The sequence below is a fragment of the Bactrocera oleae genome, chromosome 4, assembly GCF_042242935.1.
Source record: "Bactrocera oleae isolate idBacOlea1 chromosome 4, idBacOlea1, whole genome shotgun sequence".
NCBI classification, from domain to species: domain Eukaryota; kingdom Metazoa; phylum Arthropoda; class Insecta; order Diptera; family Tephritidae; genus Bactrocera; species Bactrocera oleae.
The window spans coordinates 28,364,318-28,388,291 of NC_091538.1; the positions used below are offsets into that span (position 1 = coordinate 28,364,318).

At 35.3% G+C, this 23,974-nt stretch overlaps 1 protein-coding gene across 1 annotated transcript in view; it reads right to left on the bottom strand.

The window, feature by feature from the left end:
* LOC118682658 (uncharacterized) overlaps nt 1–23,974 on the bottom strand; it is a 40,113-nt gene that overhangs the window by 2,386 nt on the left and 13,753 nt on the right. The gene's annotated exons all lie outside the window — the stretch shown is intronic.

Sequence of the window (23,974 nt, forward strand, 5' to 3'; positions counted from 1 at the left end):
ATTTACGTTCCCTACGCTAGAGTGGAGTGACTAGTCTAAGAATTCAATGCTAAAAGGAGGACACAATTATGCTGATCATTCAGCATTCAGCAATCAGCTGACTGGCATTGGTTTGTGTCCTTGCTAATTATGTACAGGACTGCATTCTAATGTACTTAAATCTTGAACAAATACCATGTATGTATATATTATATTTAATTTTTATATATGAGTAATATTTTCAAACTAAACGATTTAATTTTATTTATATTTATTAACAATTTAATACTTAATTTACATTATATCATTTCAATGTTTGCTTAAGAACTGAACTATACTCTCGATAACAACTTCTGCCGAAGGTTACCTTGATTGACTTTACTCATAACACGTATAAGAGCGTATTAGAGATATTTCTTCTTTGAGTGAGTGTAGCAATGTCACTCCTCCCATCTAAAAATATTGTACAATGTCCTCATTGCAGTTTTTGTTTTTATTATTTACAAAATGTATAGAATTAAAAAAAAATTTACAAATTCATATAATTCTCAATAATATTACTAAATGCTTTAACCCATTTGGTTTTTTTTTTTTTGCAAAATATAATACTTAAAACTATTAATTATAAACATAAATCAGTTATAGATATTCTTTCTTTCTTTTAAATTGGCTTTTGTATTTTCTTACTTTCCTTTTTTTAAACTTTACTATATGATGTTCCCCATCAGATTCGGTTTGAACAAGCCGTACTTTTTTATAAGGGTTACTAATCTTATCCAATCTTTTCCTAGAGGTTTCGGCACTAACAATATTCGTATCTATGTCTTTTTCTTGTCGGTTTTGATTTATGTTATTTATCCTTCTTCTTTAAATTAAATAGGGATTGGTTTTTGGATGTTTTTTATTAAAAATATATATTATACGGACTTTCACATGTAGTGGAATAAGAAATAATATGGTTTTAGGTAAATAATGCTTGTTCAATTTGAAGGTATTTCAACTCTTTATCCCCAGAACTACAAATAATTCGCAATTTTTCATGCATTGTTTAATGAAACCGCTCAATGTCACCAATACCAGTTTTCCCAGTTGTGACTTCGACTGCTTTATTCAATTGTTGACACCACTGCTTTATGCTAACATTATTGATACCTGGTCTATTTTTAATGTCTTCGGAGGTCCCATAAAATTAAAAATCTTTAGGATTGCTTTCTTAGGTTCTAACCAATTTAAAGCTGATACTTTTTTAGCTGTCGCAAATTTGGAAAACAAATCAATACATGTTAGATAATTTTCATCATCCCATTTCCAAAAGTCTACTACAAACCATTCTCTAATCTCATACACAGGAGGCGTAACTTTAAATGGTAATTTGTTCGAGATGTGGTCGTTTTTGCAATGGTTTCATAACTCACATTCATTAATTATTTTAGTTATCTCTTTAAGGTCATTAGGGTAATAGTATTTTTGCTTGAAACAGTTTGCTACCTTTTCGATTCCTTGATGCAGTCCTTCCAGGTGAATTTCTAATATTTTTGATTTGAAGGCAGAATAATCTTCAATATTTTCTAATTCCTTCATAGTTCGGTAAATTTTAAATCTGTTTGAAGTAATCAGAGTTTTATAAATGTTTTGAAATTGTACAAAGTCGTCGTCATCGGTCATAAGTATTGTTGTATTTTTGTTTAACAAATGAGTTTTAATAAGTCCTTTATATATTCAGTTGTTAGTTCCGTATAATATTATATATAGTAGTTAGATTGTTAGAAAATATTTTGCATGTGTTAGTACAATTTTGGTTAGATCTTATGAGCTTAATTTGGTTTTTAAGTACGTTCAATGGCCTTTCGGCAATTCTAATAAACTCGCCGGAGTCTTTGTCAGCGGAATGGATTGTGGCTACATTCGAAGCAGTTCATTAACGTTACGTTCTTCAAGTCTAACCTGGATTTTCTTTACCTGGAATGTATTTAATATCAAAATCGTATTCATTCAACCTAATCTTCCACCGTTGCAGTTTTGCATTTGGCTCTTTTAAATTATGTAACCATTGCAGAGGCGGTGATCACTATTTATTAAGAATTTTCTGCCGTATAAATACGGTTTAAAGTATTTCGTAGGCCACACCATTGTCAAGAGCTCTTTTTCTGTTGCCGAATAATTCAACTCATGTTCATTAAGTGTACGGCTGGCGAAACAGATCGGATGCCCATTTTGGCTTAACACTGCTCCTAATGCTTCATTAGAGGCGTCTGTCGTTAACGTAAATAACTTCTCGTAATTTGGATCGGCTCTTTGTTATTAATAACTTAATACTTTCTATGGCTCTGATAAATTCTTTATCTGAACTATTCACTAAATTGCCTTTCTTTAAGCAATTCGTTAAAGGGTTTGTTATTTTTGAAAAATATTGAATAAATTTACGGTAAAATCCCGCTAAACTCAAAAATTGTTTTATTTTCCGTTCCCTTATGGGAATTGGATAATTTAAAATTGCCACGACTTTATTTGGATTTGATTTTATGCCAGTAGGGGTAATAACATGGCCAAGAAACTCGGTTTTTTGTTTTAAAAATTCGCTTTTATCCGGCTGTTCTTTTAGATTCGCTTCAGCTAATCTTTGAAACACTTTATCGAGCGATTCGATGTGATCTTGCAGAGATGTACTGAAAACTACTATGTCATCTAAATAAACCATGCAATCTTTCCCAATTAGACCTTCCAAAACTGTATTCATGAGCCTTTGGAAAGTGGCTGGTGCATTTTTTAAACCGAAAGGCATTCTCAAAAAGTGGCCATTTTGAGTAGAAAAAGCGGTTTTTTGTCTATCTATAGGATCCATTTCGATTTGGTGGAATCCTTCCGCCAAATCAATTGTCGTGAAGTATAGACATTTACCTAACTTGTCAAGTATCTCGTCCATATTTGAAATGAGGTACTTGTCATCCACAGTGATATTATTTAACTTTCGGTAATCTACAATGATTCTCCATTTCTCATTACCTGAAGCATCTAGCTTTTTAGGCACTACCCAAATCGGTGCAGAATATGAAAAAGTACTGTGGCAAATTATTTTTTGTTCCAGCATATCTTTTATCTGTTTATTTACTTCCATTTTATGTACTTCTGGGTATCTATAAGATTTAACATATATTGGATCTTCATGAATAGTTTTAATTTTGTGTTTAATTTTGTGAGTGAATGTAAGTTTCTCACCTCCTTTGTAAAATAAAGTTTTGTGTTTCCCCAGCAATTTATTACATTTTTGCGATTCTTCATTATTTTAATGGTTGAGTCTAAATTTGGCAGTAAATTTGTCATCATTAACATTCAACTCGGTTAGTAAGTTAGTGTGTGTATAATTTTTAACATTGTCGAAAAATGTGTGTATATGTCCTTGTAAACTAATTGTATTATTTTTTAAAATGATCTTAGAGTTGAGCTGACGAAGTGTATTGTAACCTATTAATCCGTCGTAATTATCGGAAAAATTATAAACGTAAAATATCATTTTTTGGTTATGGCAATGGCCGAAAAATTCTTGAATCTGTTTAAGTAATACTTTTCCTGTAGCGGTTGTTAGTAATATTGGTTCAATTGCAATGATTCTACTACTAAGAACTTGGGGCTTAATTAAACTGACAGAATACGCCGTATCTATCAGAACTTTATAAATTTACCTTCGATCTTTAATTCGATCACGGGCAATCCTCCGAGGCTTCTAATTGAAAATTTGACTGCTCAAATTCCATTGGTTGAGGAGCGCCGTATCGCCTTATTCTAGATTGATTCGAATTAAGTTCATTTTGCCTTCTTATTTGTTGCGAATTTATTTTAGGTACATTATTGGTATTAAGCGCACTAAAATTATTTCTGTTAGTATAATTTAAAGTTGTATTCATTTCTGGGTAATAATTCTACTCATTTAGATTTGAGTGATAAAAATGATTTGAGTTATTAGGTGATAGGGTATATCCTGTTGAAACTCGTTACCATTTACTCTATTTGAATTTATGTGAGAAAGGATGGAAACTCTGCGAATCTAAAAGAATTTATGTGAGAAAGGATGGAAACTCTGGGAAATGGGATGTTTCTTTGGTTATAAGTTAGTTTGCTTTTGTTTAGTTTTCTATCATCTTCAAATACATTATTTTCTTTCAAAATTCGTATTGCTGACTTAAGGTCTGTTACTAAATTTGCACTTATTAATGCAGTTAAATAATTTGGCAATTCCCTTTTTAATGTCTTTAAACTAATTTGATCTAGCTCTTTATACAAAAATGTTTTGGTGGAAATATTTTCATTTTTTAATTGTATACAATCTTTTACTCTACATACTTCTATGTTAATTTCTTCGCACAATAATTTTACGCTATTCTTAAATTTTATATTACTTATTTCCAAAATAAGAGTAAACACAGGTGTATGTTCGCCAAATTCATCAATGAATAATTGTCGTAGTGTTGTCCAATCACATAGTTGCTCCCTTCTCACAATATCTAGAGCAGAATCTCTTAGAGTGCAGGTAACGCAGTTGAAATAAAATGCAGCCTCTTCTAAAGAGATTGTTGTGTACCGAGGTACAATGATGTCGATGCTGTCGATGTACAAGTACAACGCTAAGTAGTTCATGTGGCCTTCGAACGGTTGAATCAGCTTAATGGTTTGCATGATGAGATCGCGCTTATCTTTTCCTTCAGTCATTATCGTTTCTTTATTTATACTAAGAGAGCTCAATTTTTTGTTTACAACATCTAACTCTTCTTCGACTCTGCTCATTTATAAGAGCAGTGTATAGGTAAAGTTCAATTATTGTTTTAAACTGTTTTTTTTTTTTTTGTATATCAAATTGGCTTAACAAAGTTAAGTAATAGATATTGGCAAAATTGTTATTTAATTTGTCTCTTATTTAGTTAATCTTCGTGTATATCACTGGAACCATTTTTATTTAATTTCTTTTTTGTTTTGTGGGTGTCTTCTTTTTAGATTATTTTGTTCTTTACTTACATTGACATTGGCATGATATTGAACACAATAAGCTGACGTTTACATGACATTGAACGGCCTTACAATGACATTGAACATTATATTGTATTTTATTCAGCGTAAGATTTTTATTTTAATTTTTTTATACTCTCGCAACCTGTTGCTACAGAGTACAATAGTTTTGTTCACCTAACGGTTGTTTGTATCACCTAAAACTAATCGAGTTAGATATAGGGTTATATATATATAAATGACCAGGATGAAGAAACGAGTTGAAATCCGGGTGACTGTTTGTCCGTCTGTCCGTCCGTCCGTCCGTGCAAGCTCTAACTTAAGTAAAAATTGAGATATCTTTATGAAACTTAGTAGACATGTTTCTTGGTACCGTGAGACGGTTGGTATTGCAGACGGGCGTAATCGGACCACTGCCACGCCCACAAAACGCCATTAATCAAAAACAAATAAATTGCCAACAGGTTCACATTAGGGAAGGGCAGCTGCAGTTAAAATTTTTTTAAAAAGTTTGCGGTCATCAAATAGATGCCCAACACCAATGAAAACCGCCGACGCGTCCAACTCTTTCCGATAGCGGTGTTGTTTTGAGGGTACAACACGCTGGTCTGTACGAGTATTTAAGGCCTTCACCAAGTCCGGGAATTCATTACCAATACGTTGCAACTCTTTTTAACATTGTGTTTGATTACGTTAAGTAAGCGATTTCGTACCAATATATCCATTAAATGCGTGAAATGTGAACAACTTTCCATTTGAGCATTTACAAGCGATAGCAACAATGTCTTTTCCGGCGGTGATATGGCCCAACAATAACAGACTTCCACATACATATGTGTCACGTTTGGCTTTCCTTTTGCTGATTTTCACATCTTGTCATCGATACAGGTCAAGAAATTATTCTACACTTCGCATTCTGAGAGTACCGGATAACGACAAACCCCATCTACAAATTATTACAATTGAACCCGTCGATGCTCCATTAATTGTTCTTCAAAACGTACAGAAATTTGCTTATCTGGTATGGGAATTAGGCAAAATTTTTCCACCAAACATTCGTGTTACCAATCCAAATGCTTGTATTTTTGTGATACCAGGAATTATGTTGAAATTGCATTTGACATATAATAAAATAATTGCACAAGTATTTGAAACTTATAAGAAAACGTGTTGTAAGTGTCTCAATCTTGTCATAATCAGAGCCGACGCATCGCTGACTGCTTTCCATTTAATATAGGACTCACACATAAGTGCTGTCAAATTTTCCACCGTGAAACTACCGCCAAGTGTAGGTATTTAATTACTTATTAAGTTATTTTACCTTCACTCACCGTTAGCAAATAATAATTAAAAAAGAAAGAGAGTCGATTGATACGGGTGCTCGGAGAACTGATTGCTAGCGAATCGAAATGCTAAAAAGCGGGCGGGATCCTTTTTTTAGTCCTTTATATATCTGCTGATGTCTTCATGGTGGTGTGATCGGTGTTAAGTTGTGTTTGTGTGCGTGTTGGTGCATGGTGTAGTGATGTGGAATGTATGATATGTAGGTGTGGAATGTATGGTAAGGAGGTGTGGTGATGTGGATGTGAATTGGTGTAGTGTGACAGTGTCTTACGGTGAGGGGGGATTGAGTAGTCATTTAGCCAGTAGGTTTCAGATTTTCTCTTATACTTGAGAACCGAGGGCAATGGTAAAAAACATGTTCAGAGTCTTCTATATACTCTGTACACGTCGGAAAACATGGGCTATAGTCACGACGAAATTTGTAAAGGTAGCTTCTAAAGCACCCATGTCCACTTAGTATTTTAGTCAGGTGGAAATCCAGGTCCCCATGTTGTCTATCTATCCACTGTATGATGTCTGGTATCAGTCTGTGGGTCCACCGTCCTTTGGATGAGGTTTGCCACCGTTACTGCCACATTGTAATGCTCTTGGTTCTTTCCTCTCTTTTTTTTTTAGCTGTAGAGGGTTCCGATAGCTGATATAAGCACGCAAATTCATTTCCCTGGATGTCAATGGGATCATACTGGCTAATACTTCAGCAGCGCCGCTTGATACGGTCCGGAAAGCACTTATCTCGCGTATTGCAGAAAGCCTATGCTTTCTAGACTCATGGTAGCGAACCAGCGTCGTATATCATTTATGCAATCATTGATTTGAGCCGGAGGTCATCTAGATGATTCGCTACTGCTACCACTATGAAGTCATCCGCATAGGCGATCAGTTTCACAGATTTTTGTTGATGTACTCTTAGCACCCCGTCGTACATCAAGTTCCAAAGAAGGGGGCCTAAAACTGAACCTTGCGGTACTCCACTCGAAATAGAGTAGCTCTTGGTACCCTCATATGTGTCGAGTAGCAGCCTTCTGTTATCAAAATAACTCAGAATAGTATTTATTAGGTATTGGAAAGCCCGTATTTCGTATAGAGCCTTGATGATATTTGCCCATTTCGCAGAATTGAATGCATTCTTCACATCCAGGGTAATTAGCGCGCAATATTTTTTGGTACCACCTTTCAATCTTTTGCCACTTATTGCACATTCAGCAATATCAACAACTTCACTAAGTGCGTCAATAGTGGATCTCTTTCTTATAAAGCTGTATTGTCTCTCTGATAATCCGCCGGCTTTTTGGATTGCTAACTCCAAGCGGTTTCTTACCATGCTTTCGTACAATTTACCAATCGTGTCGAGCACGCACAGAGGCCGATATGATGAAGGTTCTTCAGTTGGATTTTCGGTTTTGGGAGTAGAACAAAATGCTGCACCTTCCATGGGTCGGGAAACACGCACAACTGGGTTTCAAAGACACGGCTGGGTCTCAAAGACACGGCTTCTTTTAGGGTTAGAGTTTAGAGTTTTTAATTTTTTTGGCGATAGCCAATAGTTCTTCTTGTGTGACTAATAGAGGGGGCTCTGTGACATCGTTTCGCTTAACATAGGAAAAGGGGTCATGTGCTGGAAATAATGCGTCGACGACTTTCCTCATAAGTAATGCGTTCTTAGGTTGCTGCGACATATTTTTGAATTTCGACAGCTTCTTCACAAAGCTTTTCGAAACAACTTCTTTTGCTACGAGTGATTGCTGACTTTTTGGCGTTTAATGCTTCTTTGAGGCGATTTTCATTTTCGCCTCCCTGGTTACGCTGGAAGAGACGTCTAGCTGAGTGGCGATTTCTTCGTTCCTACAGTATACTGGTTTTCGCTTGTAATTGTATCTCGTCCTGTCCCTCTCGACGTCGACGCTGGTGCCTTTTCCGCACTCCAGACGCTCTCGAAAACGTCGGTGTCGAACTCCTTTTGTCTCCAACTTCGTTTTCGAGAGGAGTAGAAAACTTCAGCAGTTATGGCCATGTGGTCACTGTTTGTGTACATGTCTGTGGGAGGTGTCAGATGTGCCTGCTAAGCGCACCATTAGCAAACATTAGGTCTATTACGAAAACTCTATTTTGCGTGCCACTGTTTATTCTTGTAAGGTTTGTTTGACTCAAGAATTCTAGGAGAAGAAGTCCGCATTTAAAGCAGCGAGTTAGCGGGTGGTCTATTTTTCCTTGTTTAAGTACGGTCTTGACATCCTCGGCATGCAGGCATATAAAGGCTATTTGTGTGCCGCTTCAGGTTTTTGCATACTTTTGACATTTTATTTCACTAGATTTTGAATCCCATACTCCTTTTGTAATGCGTTGCAGATTTCTTCGGGAGTGGTTATCTCGTCTAGGTCCTTGCACATAATGGTAACATTATGTGTTTTTGGCTGTATTACCGCCATCTCACCAATCACTCCTTCTAGGCTACCCTCGAACATGTCGGCTCTCTTGTCTGCTTGGTTTTTTAAATCTATTAGCACATCTTCTTTGAGGGTTTCCTGATGTACCTTACGTTTGAGCCCAATTCCTCAAAGGCACTATCACATTTAATTTTCCTTAGGATACCCGCATACGACGCTCCTTCTTTTTATACCCTGAACAAGGTATATTAAGTTTGCCACGAAGTTTGTAACACCCAGAAGGAAACGGCGGAGACCATATAAAGTATATATAATATATAAATGATCACCGTGACGAGCTGAGATGATTTAGCCATGTCCGTCTGTCCGTACGTCCGTCTGTATATGCGCGAACTAGTCCCTCAGTTTTTGAGATATCGATCTGAAATTTTGAACAAGTCTTTTTCTTACCAAGAAGCTGCTCATTTGTCGGAACGATATCGGACCACTATAGCATATAGCTGCCATACAAACAATCGGAATCAAGTGTTTGTATGGAAAACTCTTTCATTTGACGAGGTATCTTCATGAAATTTGGCGTGTATTATTATTTTAAGCATTGATCTAATCTCCGAAGAAATTGTATAGATCGGATGACTATAGCATATAGCTGCTATACAAACTGAACAATCGGAATCAAGTGCTTGTATGGGAAACTCTTTCATTTGAAGAGGTATCTTCACAAAATTTTGCATGTTTTATTATTTAAAGCATTAATCTAATCTCCGAAGAAATTGTATAGATCAGATTACTATAGCATGCAGCTGCTATACAAACTGAACAATCGGAAGGAAGTGCTTGTATGGAAAACTCTTTCATTTGACGAGGTATCTTCACGAAATTTGGCGTGTATTATTATTTAAAGCATTAATCTAATCTCCGAAGAAATTGTATAGATCGGATGACTATAGCATATAGCTGCCATATTAACTGAACGATCGGAGTAAAGTGCTTGCATGGAAAATGTTTTTTTTTGACGAGGTATCTTCACGAAATTAGGCACGAGTTATTGCTTAAGGCAACAAATTATTCTCCACAGAAATTGGTCAGATCAGATCACTATATCATATAGCTGCCATACAAATTGAACGTTCGGAATCAAGTTCTTGTAAGGGGCCTTTGTTCTTGTGAAGGGTATTATAGCTTCGGCGCAACCGAAGTTCACGTTTTTTCTTGTTTTTAGAATAATAGCGTCTGGTCTCCTCTGCATAACTTTTGTAACCTCACTATATGAACCTGCGCTTTATCCTCTGCGTTTTTAGATTTCTTTGTTGGTGGTAAATAGCCTGATATCTCACGTAGTCTTTTTGGCGTGTTTCTATCTTTATGAATAGGGGATACTTGCAACTCTTTCCCTACCATAACTCTTTTCGCTGGATTCTCTGATTTTTCAGCCTTGTCATATAGGCGTGATATACTGCTTACAAGGTCGAGCATAGCTTAATTTATGTGTCTCTGACCAGACATCATACTTTCAAGCTCCTTGATTTTTTTGCCCAATTTGCTGAAAATATTGGCAGTTTCACTACTCTTCTCTTGCTCGATTTTATTGCCTTCGCTACTTTGGGCGGCATTTCCTCAACTTTCTGTTTGCGGTGGATTTGCGGTGGATTCCTCATTTTTTCCCTTTGGAGGAGTTTTCAAAATTTTAGAGTTCTTCCGAAAAGGATTGTCTGGTGTACACCTCAATCTATTTTCAGAGGCCATACATCTGCTAGAGAATAGTTGACGACACCTGTCAATAGGTATTTTTGATGGTTGGCAATGCCGTAACCAAAAGCAGAACGAAAAAGGAGAAACAAAGAAGGAGAAGCAAATATTTTATATTTTAATAAATTTACCGCGAAATAGGGGCAGGTAAGTGCAAATAAGTTTTTAATTTAATCAGATATGTACTTATCTATTTTTTTTAGGTTTAATATCCTCTTAAGTAGTCCAGTCTCCCGGTAAGTCACTAAGAAAAAATATATTGGTGTCACTATTAAAAACTAGGTGTATATAGCAAATATTCCTAGAGCGCTAAGAAACACGTTCACTATACTCAGACACAACAAAACGTTGATAGTTAGTTTGCACATATGCAATATGCATAATTTCATGTGCAGAAAGCTTTTCCTTATTTCAGTATATACGAATCCGAACATACCACAATTTTTTTAAAGAATTAGATGGTATAATTTTGTTTATTCATTTTATTGCCAGTTATCTACTATTACTTTATTATCGGCTTGTAGGATGGCGACTCCACGCCTAGCTCAGATATGGCCAGAACGGGTGCTCCTTTTAAACCTTTGAAGAGGGATCTTGCGAGAGTGAGGTTTATGATTTTTACCCACTTTTTTGAAATGAAATTTGCAACTTTTAAAAGTGTTTCCTATAAACTACTCATGTGATGAGCGCATAGATTGATGGGATAAGTGCGACCTTTGCTTTTTGTAAGTCTAGGTGCGTCACTGTTTCACATTGGGAGTATGGTGATCCCTTAGCTTGATTTTTGAATTATTTACTACTATGAGCCACTATAGTAAGATAGGTGTCGATATTTCGACATTCAAGGACAACTATACTGCGAACGATATTATGTATGGACGTGGGCGATTGTAGCCAAGAATCGGGAGATTCGAATATCGTTTAGATTATTTAAGAATTGTCATTAGGATTTTCACTTGTATCATAATTGGCAAAAGCCATCTTGCGGGGTCGAAATTGTTACTGCGAATAATGCGGATATTGACTCAGTACGATATGAAAACTAGTCAGATATCGCATTCCATTGGATCCCCTGTATTTTTATATTGTTGGAAAATAGTGTCCAACAAATTTTCTTTTGGTATATTTAGTAATATATTTGGATGATTTGGTTGTTTTATAAATATTTGTGTTGTTAACACTGGGGTTGTCAGAAGAAGCTCTGACTTGGTTTTTTGTGCCAATTTGTGGTTGGTTAGAAAGTTGTGGCTTTAGTGGTAGTCGTACGACGAACCGGCCATTATTTGATCGAGTAGTTGTGGCTTTGTGGAAATCTTCACAATACTGATCTTCTGTGGTTGTAATTGAAATGGGGGGAAGTTCTTCTAACTCCCAAAATTTTTTTTAATTGTGAATTGAGGCATTCGTTTGAGATTTCCTCAACTTGAGTGGTCATGGTAGTAACTGGTTCCATAACTAGTCCATTTAGGATCTAACCAAAAATAGTAAATATTTTGTGCCAATAGTGTGTTTGAAATTTTCTTAATACCCTCAAGTATTATTTGAGGTATGAGATCGCTGCCTAATAAAAGATCTATTTGAGCGGGAGTGTTGCAGTTGAGATCTGCTAGCTTTAGGTGTGAAACCTTTTGCCAATGCTTCCTATTTATGTGATAGCTTGGAAGCATATTTGTAAGTTGCGGTAAGACTATAGCTTCTGCTTTAATTCTCTTATCCGCTTAGGGGGAAATTAAGGTAATGGGGCAGATTTTATTAGAGTTTTGCACTGCTCTTCCGCCCATTCCTGTAATTTCAAAGTTGGCGTGTTTTGTTGACAGTTGTAGCCTATTTTGTGCCCTAGACGCTATGAAAGATCGTTCTGATCCTTGGTTTATTAAGGCCCTATGTTTAAACAGTTCTCCTCGGTGTTCGATGGAGACGACTTCTGTGGGTAGTAGTACCCTACTTTGGTTTTCGCTGTGTAGCGCTTGAGTTTTTAATGCCTTTGAGCGCATTGGTGCTTCTTGGCAATTTTCGGGATTTGCCCTTCTGGATTTGTTGTTGCAACTAAACCCGTGAACTGCAAAAATTATTTAAATGAAGCATAGAATGACGTCGTTTATGACAATAAACGCAATTGAATTTGCTTTCGCAATCTTTGAGTGAATGCACATGTGACATACAGTTTGTACAAAGTCTTTTTCTTCTTACATAATTGTTTCGATCGGTTATATTCATTTTTTTGAATTTTTCTCAAGATTTGAGGTTATGCCCCCCTGTACACGCATGACGTTTGTTTGTACTGTTCGGATGTGAACGTTTGATTTCTGAAGAAGTTTCTATATAAATTTTTGTTGCTACTGGCTTGGTGTCTGTGGAAGCTTCTATTTACGTCGTTTTGAACGCTTTTCGTTCTGACTATTTTTTTGTCTACCCTTTCTGCTATTGCGCACTGGGTAGTTAGGAAATCTCTCATTTGTTGCCACGTGGGGCATTTTCTTCGTGATGAGAGCGATTGCTCCCATAGAAGTAATGATTTTTCTGGTAATGCGGCAGGGCATATGTTTACCAGTATAGGGTCCCAGCTGTCTGTGGGAATGTTTTGTGTCGATAAAACCGACAAACAATTTGAAACAGTGGATTGAAGTTTGATAAATTCTTCACTTGTTTCCTTTTGAATTTATAAGTTCATTAATATCGATATTTGTTTATCGACCAATATTATTTCGTTTTCGAATCTTGATTTAAGAGCTTCCCAAGCCACATTGAAATTATCGTCATTAAGTGCGAACTGTTTTACTATTACGCCTGCGTGACCTTCTGTTTTGTATCGGAAGTGATACAATGTTAGATGGTTGATGTAAACGGCTGTAAACATGTCCCGGAAGGACGGCCATTCTCCATAACCTCCATGAAATGTTTCTGTGTTACATGCGGGCACCTCGAGGTGGATGCCTGAACTTGCCTCTTGATTTTGTGCTTGTGACAGCTCTACTCTCGGATGTGGAGTAGGTGCAATAGCTTTTATTAGCTTTAACTGATCGGAGAGCATAGCTTTTGTGTCTTCGTACTGGTCTAAGCAGTTTTCATAATTTGTGAAAGCCGAGGTTTTAAAATTTTCTGGTAGATCTGATGACTCAGTTTCTACTATGGCGTCTTAAGCCGCTTGGAGACGAGTCCAAAAATTGTTGAGATTTTTCTTTTTTATTTCTAATAGCGATTCAGAGATGTCTTGAATCGGTGAAGATGAAAATCGAGTGTCGTATTAATCTGTCATTCTCGGAAATTAATTTGGCAACCTGTTTTGAGCGTGTAGCTCCTGCAGGTGTAGTTTGATTTTTGTCGTCATTAACCATTTTTGTTATGTTATTTATTACTATATGTGTCAAAGTTAATTAAAATTTTCTCAGTATAAACTGATTTAAATGCAGCAATAAATGATAATTAATACCGAATACTCTTTTACGTATATACGAGTTTTTTTCGGAATGGATAAATATTTACTTGCGAAATAATTTTTATACTCTCGCAACCTGTTACTACAGAGTATAATAGTTTTGTTCACCTAACGGTTGTTTGTATCACCTAAACCTAATCGAGGTAGATATAGGGTTATATATATATAAATGATCAGGATGAAGAGACGAGTTGAAATCCGGGTGACTGTCTGTCCGTCCGTCCGTCCGTGCAAGCTCTAACTTGAGTAAAAATTGAGATATCTTTATGAAACTTGGTAGACTTGTTTCTTGGTACCGTGAGACGGTTGGTATTGCAGATGGGCGTAATCGGACCACTGCCACGCCCACAAAACGCCATTAATCAAAAACAAATAACTAAACACGCCAGAGACATTAAATTTTATCTTTGAGATGGTATAAGATGACTTTATAGGAACCGCGTTCAAAATTAGACAGTGGGCGTGACACAGCCCACTTTTAGGTGAAAACCCATATCTTGAGATCTGCTTAACCGATTTCAACCAAATTCGGTGCGTAACGTTCTTTTCATGTTTCTATGTCATAATGCGAAAATGGAAATCGGACTAGAACCACACCTACTTCCCATAAAACACCATTTTAAATTCCATCTGATTATTTCATTTTCCACTATGCAAATCAGGCAACAATGACTGTATCGGCCAACAATGACTTTGCGTGAATAATGCGATTAAAGTATGCCACCTTGTGGCCAAAAATTGTCTAAATCGAACCAAAACTGTTTAAGCCCCTAAGTACTAAATATGTGGACCCCAGTGCCTATAGTTGACCTTCTACCGAAAATATCAGTTAATCCACAAAGAAATCTCAAACGAGTATACTATTTGACTTTGCGAGAGTATAAAATGTTCGGCTACACCCGAACTTAGCCCTTCCTTACTTGTTAAATTTGTATTTTTATACTCTCGCAACCTGTTGCTACAGAGTATAATAGTTTTGTTCACCTAACGGTTGTTTGTATCACCTAAAACTAATCGAGGTAGATATAGGGTTATATATATATAAATGATCAGGATGAAGAGACGAGTTGAAATCCGGGTCACTGTCTGTCCGTCCGTCCGTCCGTCCGTCCGTGCAAGTTCTAACTTGAGTAAAAATTGAGATATCTTTATGAAACTTGGTAGACATGTTTCTTGGTACCGTAAGATGGTTGGTATTGCAGATGGGCGTAATCGGACCACTGCCACGCCCACAAAACGCCATTAAACAAAAACAAATAACTTGCCATAACTAAGCTCCGCAATAAGACACAAGACTGTTATTTGGTACACAGGATTACATTAGGGAGGGGCATCTGCAGTTAAAACTTTTTTTTTTTAAAGTGGGCGTGGTCCCGCCTCTAATAGGTTTAATATGCATATCTCCTAAACCGCTTATGCTATAATAACAAAATTCACTAGAAGCAAATGTTTTTAGCACTTCTATTGACGGTGTGAAAATAGTTGAAATCGGGTGGCAACTCCGCCCACTCCCCATATAACGGTACTGTTAAAAACTACTAAAAGCGCGATAAATCAAGCACTAAACACGCCAGAGACATTAAATTTTATCTCTGAGATGGTATAAGATGACTTTATAGGAACCGCGTTCAAAATTAGACAGTGGGCGTGGCACAGCCCACTTTTAGGTGAAAACCCATATCTTGAGATCTGCTTAACCGATTTCAACCAAATTCGGTGCGTAACGTTCTTTTCATGTTTCTATGTCATAATGCGAAAATGGGCGAAATCGGACTAGAACCACACCTACTTCCCATAAAACACCATTTTAAATTCCATCTGATTATTTCATTTTCCACTATGCAAATCAGGCAACAATGACTGTATCGGCCAACAATGACTTTGCGTGAATAATGCGATTAAAGTATGCCACCTTGTGGCCAAAAATTGTCTAAATCGAACCAAAACTGTTTAAGCCCCTAAGTACTAAATATGTGGACCCCAGTGCCTATAGTTGACCTTCTACCGAAAATATCAGTTAATCCACAAAGAAATCTCAAACGAGTATACTATTTGACTTTGCGAGAGTATAAAATGTTCGGCTACACCCGAACTTAGCCCTTCCTTACTTGTTAAATTTGTATTTTTATACTCTCGCAACCTGTTGCTACAGAGTATAATAGTTTTGTTCACCTAACGGTTGTTTGTATCACCTAAAACTAATCGAGGTAGATATAGGGTTATATATATATAAATGATCAGGATGAAGAGACGAGTTGAAATCCGGGTCACTGTCTGTCCGTCCGTCCGTCCGTCCGTCCGTGCAAGCTCTAACTTGAGTAAAAATTGAGATATCTTTATGAAACTTGGTAGACATGTTTCTTGGTACCGTAAGATGGTTGGTATTGCAGATGGGCGTAATCGGACCACTGCCACGCCCACAAAACGCCATTAAACAAAAACAAATAACTTGCCATAACTAAGCTCCGCAATAAGACACAAGACTGTTATTTGGTACACAGGATCACATTAGGGAGGGGCATCTGCAGTTAAAACTTTTTTTTTAAAAGTGGGCGTGGTCCCGCCTCTAATAGGTTTAATATGCATATCTCCTAAACCGCTTATGCTATAATAACAAAATTCACTAGAAGCAAATGTTTTTAGCACTTCTATTGACGGTGTGAAAATAGTTGAAATCGGGTGGCAACTCCGCCCACTCCCCATATAACGGTACTGTTAAAAACTACTAAAAGCGCGATAAATCAAGCACTAAACACGCCAGAGACATTAAATTTTATCTCTGAGATGGTATAAGATGACTTTATAGGAACCGCGTTCAAAATTAGACAGTGGGCGTGGCACAGCCCACTTTTAGGTGAAAACCCATATCTTGAGATCTGCTCAACCGATTTCAACCAAATTCGGTGCATAACGTTCTTCTCATGTTTCTATGTCATAGTGCGAAAATGGGCGAAATCGGACTACAACCACGCTTACTTCCCATGTAACACCATTTTCAATTCCATCTGATTCTTTCACTTTCCACTATGCAAATCAGGTAACAATGATTATATCGGGGTAAAACTTTGCGTGAATAATCCAATTAAAGTATGCCACCTTGCGGCCAAAAATTGTCTAAATCGAACTAAAACTGTTCAAGCCTCTAAGTACTAAATATGTGGGCCCCAGTGCCTATAGTTGACCTTCTACCGAAAATATCAGTCAATCCACAAAGAAATCTCAAACGAGTATATATATATATAATTTTCCATTTGACTTTGCGAGAGTATAAAATGTTCGGTTACATCCGAACTTAGCCCTTCCTTACTTGTTTATTTTAAATATAATATATTGTTGTGAGTGTAATCTAAATTAATTATTAAGAATCGCAATTTTAATTCAATAATACTTATTATGTCCTTATGTTGATGTATTTAGGTACACCCTATGATTATATATAATATGCGTACAGATGTTCTCAATACGAAGAGAGCGCGAAATGAAATTGGAAATATGCAGGTATTTCCCAAATGCAATTATGTATATGTTTATATATGTAAATTTCAAATTGTTTGTTGATAATACATCAATGTATGTTATAATCGTACTCTCTGTAACATTGGTTTTTACTTATATTTACCATATGCATTGTATATGAATATGTATATATATCCTGCTTACTGCTTTATTAAGCATTAGGGGTATTGCTGGAAAATATTTGAAAGTAAATACTTTTTTTTATTTTTTTTGTCTTTTTTTTTGCCTGTTTTTTGGTAAATTTTGTGTTAAGACCACAAATGTAAGCTTAGATTGGCATTAGTTATTATATATTGAACTTTGTAAATATTATATATTTCGAAACATATATTGTACCAAACTGTTTTCGGTTTTCCCGTAAATTGAACTGAAACTTATAACAGTTTGGTAACCGTTTTATTATGGCGTAAAAACTGTATTTGAAATAGCAAATTTTATATTAGTATATAGAACTTCATATACAAGTACATTATCCATAGTTCGTTGGAAAATACTTGGTTCATTCTTTAAGCCAAATGGCATTCTTAAAAATTCGTATTTTCCATTATTTACTGAAAATGAAGTTTTCTCGATGTCCTCAGGCTTCATTAAAATTTGGTGAAATCATGATTCTAAATCGAATGTGGAGAAATACTGTGATCCTCCTAGATTTGAAAGTATAACATTTGTATCTGGTATCGGATATGTATCCGAAATAGTAATTTCATTTAGTTTTTTGAAATCTACTACCATTCTTAATTTTGCTGTGCCATCATCATTGATACCCTTTTATTGGTACCACCCAGATTGGAGAATTATAAGGACTTTTACTTGGTCGTAGAACTTCGTTTTTTAAAAGATTATCGATTTCTTTATTCACAAAAGCATTTGATGCTAAAGGATACTGATACTGTTTACTCCAAATTGGAGTATTTACCGAGGTTCTTATTTCCGCACGAATATCCGTTCGAAACGGTAAATTCATGTTTATTGAAGAATGTATTTCATTTATTTTATTTCTTATTTTTTTCCACATATATTCAATTTTTTCTTTATCTATGCCGGTATTTTCTTCAGCTGGTGCCTCAGAGAATTTTTCCTCCAAAGTAATTTTGTTTACATAATTTTCTTTACTGTCGGTAAGTACATCGACTGGCCTTGTAGAACTTTTTTGTTCTATTCACATTTTCTTTATATTTTTTATAAATGATTTTTTTTTATATTTGTTGCCGGTATCACCATCGGCTGGCGTTGTAGAACATTTTTGTTCTACATTATATTTTTTATTTTTAATATATTCATTGTGCTGGTATAAATCTTCAGCTGGCGCCTTAGGAGTCACTGCTCCCAAAGTAATTATATTTCCTTTAATGTTTTCATCTTTTAAATTTCCTTTACTCTCATGTCGCTCAGATTCATTTCTTAATCTAAATATGTCTTCTTCCTTTTCATTATAAATTATCAACTTTTCTTTTTTTAAGTTGATCACTGCATTAATTTCTTTCAGAAATTTGTATCCAATTAAAAAGTCTGCTTCTAAATTTTCGATTTCGTAAAAAATTTGTCTTTTACCAAGTAGAGTAATAAAATAATAATAACGTATTATCGAAAATCCATGAATTCTTTTTACTCTTTTATATATATTTAATTGGTTTTTATTCTTATAAATTCCTGATTATATATAGCAACATGTCGCTCCCGTATCTACTAATATTTTAAAGTTTTGGCCATTAACCCTGTCATGTAAGAAAATATATGGCAGAGTTAGTTTTAATCTAAAAAAATGATCCTCTTTAATATTATTTATCCTTTGTGTTTTATTTGGTGGTTGATTACTTAGATGTGCGCTGGCATATGATCGTTTATCTGTAGTTTTTATTCTTGTATTATGTACATTATTATTTACGTTATAATGTGGTCGGTTTTGGATTCGAATACTTGGATCGACATCCATTGGGATAGGTCTTGCCTGAATGTTTTGTTGTAAGGGCCTTTGGTTGTAGCCTCTTTGAAATTGGGTTTGTGGAAACCGTAAACTATTATTGAAATTTCCGTTATTGATATTAGTACGTTGTCATTGTCCGATCCGTAAGTCATTATCGTTTTTTTTTTCATTAACCTTATTATAGTCTATACATTTAAAAATGAAACCTATTTCCCGTTGTCACGACATAACTTGAGAACGGCTAGACCGATTTGGCTGTTTTTTTTTTGTAGTTTTCTAATACCCTGGAGAAGGTTCTTACGGCAAAAAATAATAAGAAGATGTCTCAGAAAGATTGAAAAAATATATTTAATTTTGCATATTTTAAAAGAGTTCAAGGGGATTCGAGGATGGTTTGGATTCACAATTTGGTCCACTGGAAATGTTTATTTAACTAATTTTTCATTTAAATATTTATAAGTAGATGTTAATTTTGGAATGTTTAACATTGGATCCGGTAGACTGCGCCACCATCGCAGATTTTAAAACGTTTTACATAGAATTCCGGCAGACAGACTTTTCTCGCGGCTAATTATACGTTGCGTGCTCGAGAGTAGGAAAACCATCGAATCTTTTATACCTTTCAAGGATTAACTAAAAATATTGTACATCCTATGGTATTACGATAACTTCAGGTTTTGCAGATAATTAACTCTAAGAATAAATACCGGTTATAGAATAGATTCAACCTTTTCACAATCAATTAAAACGATTTCAAGTTTTCATTCAGTACAGCTTCTACAATTAACATCTCTGAAAGCATTCTAATATACATATTGACACGCTATCGATTGGTCGGATTGTGGTAAATATATATGAATGAAGTTAGATATTGTAATAAGTTTTGACGAAAATTTTTATTACAACTAATTTCAAAAAATTTACATTTAAGACGTGATACAGGACAACGTCTGTCGGGCTTCTAGTATTCAATAATTGAATAAGTGCCCTGTCGCAAAATGCTCATCTCCTGTTCGATAATATGAGCTGGTCGCTTGTCCGCGTAAGCAAAATCGAGTCGTGCCAAAATGGCATCGAAATTAAGAACCGTTCCGTGATTGGATAAAATGTCGTTAGCATCGTTTGTAAATTTATTTCTTAGTATAGTTAATGCAGCAAAATATCTACGGCTGCCCCTTACATATGAGCTCATTGCGTTATTGGCTGATTCCCTCCAGCTAACGTATTTAGTTTGTTTTCCATTAAATTCTGGTAGTGACTTGACCACCTCAAGTGACTCATCACAATTGATATGTGGATCGATCACTTCTATTTTATAATCAACGACTGTAGATGACTGTGTTAAATCCTGTAGGTGCCTTCGCAACTCCTCTATCTCCAATCTAAGAGAAGCATTTATTGCAGTTATTAGTCTAGCAACAAGATTCTCGTTCTCACAATTTAGAGCCATTTTTTATTATTTTAGTTTTTGTGTGTTTTAAATATAGGCAATTTTCAGTTCCATGGCTGCCCTTGCAATGATTACAATAGTACAGCCTTTCGTATTTTAGTGTACTTGAATTATTTCCCATTAAAAAAATTTTCTTCTAGGAAAGGATGCTTTTTATTTTTAATACTGTTTTAACGTCTTTCTTTTTCGCATACCCTAATCATAGCTATTGTTTCAGATACTATTGTATCCCTATTGTAATAGTTCTCAACTGTTGCTGCTTTGTTTTTTTCTATGTATTTAAAAACTGCCCTCATACATTTTATTTTATATTTTTTAGATGGGTCATAGTAAATAATTTTTGGAAGAATTTTCGGTTTTAAAATAAGTTTCGAACTAGTTTTCTAATTTATCAACATCCAAACCTACTGGTAATGCCCCTGACATATTTCTAATAAGTATATAATAACTAATGTGCTTTTACTTTTCTTATCTTGTTTGTTTCTACCTTATAACATTTTTTTTTTAAATTTAATTCATTTTTTTTGTCTGAGGCATCTGTCATTAGTCAAAGTTTTGGACACACAGTTTTTTAATATATATAAATATATTTTTAGTTTTTTTATAATAATTTTTTGATTCTTTCTAGGAAAGGAAACTCTTTTATTCTGGAGGGTCTGGAGTTCAGAATCGCAGAATTGAGTTTGTGTTGCGGTGGTGAATCGCATTTTCAAAATATTTGTTATATGGCTGGCCGAGCCTACATTTCTTACATGTTTTTTTTTATAAATTTCAGATTTACAATGCTCACAGTACTTAGGCTTAAAATATTTTATATTACTGGGATTATTTCACAAAATTTGTATGCAATGTTATTGTTATAAATTAAATATATCATAAATATATTAAAGTAATAACTTACTACTTTTCATCCTTTTCTAAAGGGGTTTGTTGATTGCTGTTTTTATTCCTTTGCCAGTGCTGATTGCTGTTTAGCTTCCCTGGTCGTTTTGTTTTTAATTAATTGTGTCCCTCGTTGGCAACGCTTCGGATTAGCGTGCAACGCCTTAGTTCTTCTTTTTTTTATGTTATTCTGTTTGTTCTAATTTTTTGTTATTGTAAATCATTTATTCACTTGTGGTATTTAGTAATTTTAATGTCGTTATAAAATATTTATTCACTTGTAAAATTTAGTAATTTTAAAGTTTTGTAAACACTTATTCACTTGTGATATTTAGTAATTTTAGTGTTGTTGTAAAAAAATTATTCGGTTGTGGAATTTAGGAATTTTAATGTTGTTGGAGAATTCGTCCTTGTTTTTTTTTTTTTTACTTTTCTCTTCCCGAGAGGATACTAGATTGTTAGATTTGCGGTTCCGACAAGCGTCACTGTGATTGTCCTTTCGGCTAGGGATACTTGTTATTTTCACATAATGCCCCAAGTTGTTGGGCGCCAATTAACTTCCTTGGTTTAGGAAGTGTTAAAAAAAGATAGTTTTCCGCAAACGCGCAGAAGAAATCAAATATGATAGTTTCAGTGATCCTGATGGATAATGATCCTGATAATAAGTGTCAGTTACAATATTCGCTTATTCAGTAATTGGTTTTATTGTTTACATTTTATGGGTAGTCTTCGCTTAATGAAAAAGAATATTGGTTACTTAAATAAGCAAAAATGCTTATTAAAAAGCTGTGGTTTTAGCTTAATAAAACAGAATATTGATTACCTAAATAAGCAAAAATGCTTATTAAAAAGCTGTATTATTGCTAAGTGCAAAGATATAGTTTTGTTTATAATTAGCGTAAAGCTACTGTGTGGAGGCTGCCGTTAACTTGCATTTCGTTGCTGATGTTCGGTGTACAGTCCTCGTGCTGATCAGTAATAGTCACATGCAATATCAGACTCTTTTCCAGGGTAGACCCTTTGTTTATTCTCAGTTATAGATGAAATTAAAGCAGCAATTTGGGCCCTGAGGCATGCAATTTATTTTACAGACTTCTCGAAGTCGGTGTTCAATAAGGGACGACGCAAATTGAACAGCTTTGTTTAAAAATTTTTATACTCTCGCAACCTGTTGCTACAGAGTATAATAGCTTTGTTTAATGGTTGTTTGTATCACCTAAAACTAATCGAGTTAGATATAGGGTTATATATATATAAATGATCAGGATGAAGAGACGAGTTGAAATCCGGGTGACTGTCTGTCCGTCTGTCCGCCCGTGCAAGCTGTAACTTGAGTAAAAATTGAGATATCTTTATGAAACTTGGTAGACATGTTTCTTGGTACTGTGAGACGGATGGTATTGCAGATGGGCGTAATCGGACCACTTCCACGCCCACAAAACGCCATTAATCAAAAACAAATAAATTACCATAACTAAGCTCCGCAATAAGATATAAGACTGTTATTTGGTACACAGGGTCACATTAGGAAGGGGCATCTGCAGTTAAAATTTTTTTTTTTAAAGTAGGCGTGGTCCCGCCTCTAATAGGTTTAATGTGCATATCTCCTAAACTGCTTATGCTATAATAACAAAATTCACTAGAAGCAAATGTTTTTAGCACTTCTATTGACGGTGTGAAACTAATTGAAATCGGGTGGCAACTCCGTCCACTCCCCATATAACGGTACTGTTAAAAACTACTAAAAGCGCGATAAATCAAGCACTAAACACGCCAGAGACATTAAATTTTATCTCTGGGATGGTATGAGATGACTTTATAAGAACCGCGTTCAAAATTAGACAGTGGGCGTGGCACAGCCCACTTTTAGGTGAAAACCCATATCATGAGATCTGCTTAACCGATTTCAACCAAATTCGGTACGTAACATTCTTCTCATATTTCTATGTTATAGTGCGAAAATGGGTGAAATCGGACTACAACTACGCCTATTTCCTATAAAACACCATTTTAAATTCCATCTGATTCTTTCACTTTCCACTATGCATATCAAGCAACAATGATTATATCGTGGTAAAACTTTGCATGAATATTATATTGTTTATCTATAAATTCAAATATAGCTTATAACTTTTTTTTTGATAAAATTTAACACAACGATTTTAAGATTCGAAAGTCTTGACGGTTGGTTGCGGAGATAGCGATTTCACTGATGACGTTGCCCAAAGAGGCTGGTGGTCGCTCGTCGTCCCCTTTTTACCTCCTTCGGTGGGGTGTGTAGTGTGTCTTCGTGTGTGGTGTGATCGTGATGA